General features: G+C 56.5%; 1 pseudogene; it reads right to left on the bottom strand.

Annotated features, from left to right (window-relative positions):
* Positions 1-247: 247 nt before the first annotated feature.
* LOC147985759 (uncharacterized) lies at positions 248-1,725 on the bottom strand (annotated as a pseudogene).
* Between the last annotated feature and the right edge of the window lie 3,037 nt (positions 1,726-4,762).

The following is a 4,762-nucleotide window of genomic DNA, read 5'->3' as shown; positions in this document are numbered from 1 at the left end:
ACACTTTGCTGGATCGGAGTCCGGGGATCGTCATCGAGATGAACGTGTGCTAAAACTCGGAGGTGCCGTAGTTTCGGTGCTTGATCGGTCGGGCCGTGGAGACGTACGACTACATCAACCAAACGCTTCCGTTGTCGATCTACAAGGGTACGTAGATCACACTCTCCCCTCTCGTTGCTATGCATCACCATGATCTTGCGTGTGCGTAGGAATTTTTTTGAAATTACTACGTTCCCCAATAGAGATGCTAGGCTTCTCTCCACCAGGCCGCGCCGTCGCTGCGCCGCCGTCTGCAAGCCGCCACGACGTCCTCATCCACGTGGACCGCATCGAGGACTGGACTCCGTACGAGCCGCGGTCGCCACGCTCTGCGCAGAGTGGCCTGCCCTCCTCGGACTCCGACGAGGACGACAGAGCGATGCCGAGGATCATCCCCGCTGGCTCCTGGAAGAAAGGAGTGGAAGATGGCCAGCGTGACCCGCAACAGCACCGCCAGCTCGCGCCTTTGGCGGACCTGGGGTGTCGTGGCGGTGCCCGTGGAGCCGGTGGCCGCAAGGACGACGATGGTGATGACCGCGGCGGGCGCAGGTCCTGGAAGGACACGCTCCTTGGTCAGAGCCGCGCGGGCAAGGAGACGATGACGGACCAGGATGCTTCATCACGCTGTCGCAGCCGCTCCCCTCCGGGCCAGCGTTGCTCTGAGAGCTCACGTGGCCGCCACAACTCTGGTCGCCGCCGCTCGGACGGGGCTGGGGCCGCGCTCCTCCAACCTCCGCGTCCCCTCCCCCCGCCGGCGTGCGTGGATGCCGCCCCGTTCCCGACCCGATCGCTGCTTTCTTCGCTGGTGCCAAGAGCCTACTCCCACCACCACCTGCCTTCGACTGCATGGCTGCCGAGCTGGAGGCTCACATGGCAGTTGCAGTGTCCGAACCGCTGCAGTTCAACGACCAGGTCAACACCAACAACTCCATCGCCGCGGCAGGTGGCTTGCCCGACGTTTTCGGCCCAACCCTGGCCGGCCCAAGCGTCGCGGTGGGCCATCTGAACTGCAAGGAGTCCGCCAGGCCCACGGTGGTCGAGATGCAGCTGGGCGCAGTTACCCGCTAGGTCTATAGCCTCCAGATCGCTGCGAAGGGTGAGGCTGCAGATCCGGCCACTGCCCCGCTGCGCCTCTTCCAGGGCACGAAGCCGCCGCTGGTCCCTGCTGCCCCGGTGCACCGCTCATCGCCCCCCAAGACCCGTACCGCGCTGGCTCTGGTGTGCCACAACGCAAGGCAGGCGGCCAACCCGTCGCCGGTGCCCGTTGCATAGAGGGGAATGCTGCGGCTGGTGCGTGAGCTCGGGCTGCTCGGCCCCAAGGAGAAGATGACCGCCAAGACGACGGAGAAGCTACTGCGCAAGTTTGATGAGCCGCTTACCGTTGACGACATCGCCTGCATTGCCAAGCTCACTCGCCTCAATAAGGAGGCGCTGCGAGTTGCGGCTGCGATGGCCAGTGCGGATGGAGCTGCCGAGGAGGGCACCGTGTGATCATGTTAGTATCCACTATCTGTACTCTCCAACGGCGCCTGGCCTTAAGCTGGGTTGAGTTAGGTTTAGTTGTAGTCATTGTGAGGTTAGCTGTTAGGTGTTGCTGTCGCTGGTGCATCTTGGGGCCTATTGGTGGGCACCAGCGTCCCCCGGATCGTGGTCGTCTGTCCCTGTTGTTATCGCTATTCCTTCCATGGATCAATAGAATGTGTAGCTGTTGGAGTACATTGCTGTTTCCATATGGATGACACCCAATGCCCCATTCTTAGTTGGAATGTGAGAGGGCTCAACATGCCTGCGAAGCGTGATGCAGTCTCTGAAGTTGTGACAGCCCATCGCCCCACGATTCTTTGTCTTCAGGAAACAAAGATTGATAGCTGGTCGCCGGCCTTAGTCAGGGACATAGGAGGAGCTAGATTAGCTGATTGCATAGTTCTACCTGCGTTTGGCACTAGGGGCGGGGTGGCCATCTTCTGGGACCGTCAGGTCGTTTCGATCGCCTCCCACGCCATTGGAGAGTTCACCATCACTGCAAAGGTTACTGTCAATAGTTCAGCCACCTCTTTCTGGATCACCTCTGTCTACGGGCCGACGGATGAGGCTAGGAAAGAGGTTTTCCTGCTCGAATTAGCTAGATCAGCCCCGCCCTCTAGCGAGCCATGGCTTCTCACAGGAGATTTCAATGTCATTTATGAGGCTAGGGATAAGAACAACCTTAATCTAAACTGGCGCATTATGGGTAGATTTAGCGATGCCATCGATGCGGCCGGCTTGTGGGAGATCAAGTGTAGAAATAGACGCTTCACTTGGAGCAACGAGCGGTGAAACCCCACCCTGGTTAGCATAGATAAATTCTTCTGCAACGTTAGTTGGGAACTCCTTTTCCCCGCCTACGGCCTGATGGCCTTGGCAACGGCATGCTCTGACCACTGCCTATTGATCCTAGCGCCGTGTGACGCCCCGGTCCGCCATGCACGCTTCCGTTTCGAGTCTTTCTGGCCAAAGTTCCCGCACTTCCACACGACGGTTGAGTGGGCATGGGATCGCCCGGTGCGGCAGTCTGCGCCTTTGCAAGGCTTCAGACCAAGCTAACAAGGACAGCCCACGACCTGAAGATCTGGAGTAGGTCGCTTTTCAGTGATGCCAAGACTCAGTTCCACATTGTCAACGAGGTGATTCTGCGGCTCGACGTGGCGCATGAGACTAGGTCGCTGTCAGCCGCCGAGTTCAATCTGCGCAAGATGCTGAAGCTGCGGCTGCTTGGGCTAGCGGCGATTGAGAGGGCCAGAAGGCGGCAGGCCTCCAGAGTGCTCTGGTTACGCGCGGGAGATGCCAACACCAATTTTTTCCATGCCAAGTGATGTTCCAGAAAATGCAAGAACTTCATCCACACAATCCAGGGTGATGATCAGATTTCAACAACTCATAGCGACAAGGCACAACTCATTCATGATCATTTCAGCAAGGCAATGGCGGCTGACACGGGCAGAAGGGTCACCCTCAACTGGAACTTGCTGCGGCTACCAAGGGTACAAGCAGCTGGACTGGATAACCCTTTTATAGAAGCTGAAGTGTGGGCGGCAGTGATGCAATCACCGATAGAGAAGGCACCAGGCCCCGACGGCTTCATCGGCTGCTTTTTCCGTGCTTGCTAGCCGATCATCAGTGGAGATGTCATGGAGGCTTTCAGCAGTTTCTACAGACTTGCCGGCGGAAACCTTGCTGCGCTGAACACTGCCTTTGTTGCTCTATTGCCAAAGAAAGATGGTGCCACTAGATTGGCAGATTACCGCCCAATAAGTCTGATCCACTCCTTTCCGAAGCTTGTAACTAAGGTGCTATCTATCAGACTGTCCAAGGTGATTGGCACGATCGTCTCACCCGCGCAATCTACATTCCTGAAGACTAGATGCATACAAGACAGTTTCTTGTATGTCCAGAACGGCATCCGAGCACTTCACAAAAGCAACACGCCTGCGCTGCTCCTGAAATTGGATATATCCAAGGCTTTTGACAGTGTGTCATGGGATTACTTGCTCGAGCTGTTGCAGGAGCTGGGTTTTAGTGCCAGGTGGAGGGATTGGATTGCCTGGCTGCTATCGACCTCAAGCTCGGAGTTCCTCCTCAACGGTACACCGGCTAGCAAAATTCAGCATCAAAAAGGCCTACGCCAGGGTGATCCGCTCTCACCACTGCTGTTTATTCTTGCGATTGACCCACTGCAACGGCTGCTAGATGAGACCACTTTGCAACAAATGATTCAGCCTCTGCCGAGGAGAGAGCTTAAGCTTTGGATCAGTCTCTATGCTGACGATGCTGTCATCTTCATGAACCCGGACAAGAACGAGATGGAAGCCCTGGTGACCATTCTGAATCTGTTTGGCGAAGCAACGGGCCTGAAGATCAATCGACAGAAGTCCACAATTACACCAATTAGATGTGACAACATAGATACGCAACAAGTTTTGCAATGATTTGGAGGAATTGCCTCCACTTTCCCGCTCAAATACTTGGGGCTCCCTCTCACACTGTCAAGAACTAGGCTGGTGCACCTCCAGTTCGTGCTTGACATGACCAGAGCAAGGTTGGCTGGCTGGAAAGGCAGGCTGCTGAGCATAGCGGGGCGACGCGTGCTGGTCAGGGCGGTGCTGACTGCCATCCCAACGTTTGCCATGACCGTGCTACGTATGCCTAAGAAGTTTTTCAAGGAAATTGATAAAGTGCGATGTCGCTTTCTCTGGGCAAATGCAAAGTGAATTGGGCCAAGGTTTGCTCCCCGCTAGACAGAGGAGGGCTTGGTGTTATGGACATAGAGCGTTTTGGCCGCGCGTTGCATCAAAGATGGCTGTGGTTGGCCTGGAAACACCCGGAACGGCCCTGGGTGGGAATGGAGGTGCCATGTTCGGAGACAGACAAGGATTTCTTCAGCGCAGCTACTTCTGTCACTATCGGCAACGGACAGACCGCAAGTTTCTGGACCTGCTCCTGGCTGGGGGAAGGCACTCTCAAACTGTTGTTCCCAGACCTGTACAAGCACTCGAGGAGGAAGGCCAGGACAGTCGCCGATGCCCTGCGAGATGATCGCTGGCTACTTGATCTCGCACACGGACTGACAGATCAATTGGTGCATGATTGTGTGATGCTAGCTAGGCTGCTGCGTTCGGCGGAGATCATCATAAACCCGCAGGTCAGCGACAACATCAGGTGGAACTTGGAGGCCAGTGGCTGCTAC

The sequence above is a fragment of the Triticum urartu genome, chromosome 2A (genome assembly GCF_056163025.1).
Source record: "Triticum urartu cultivar PI428250 chromosome 2A, HENAU_Tu73, whole genome shotgun sequence".
Lineage (NCBI taxonomy): Eukaryota > Viridiplantae > Streptophyta > Magnoliopsida > Poales > Poaceae > Triticum > Triticum urartu.
Note: the sequence above shows the minus strand (reverse complement) of the source record. Positions and strands in the feature narration are given on the sequence as shown.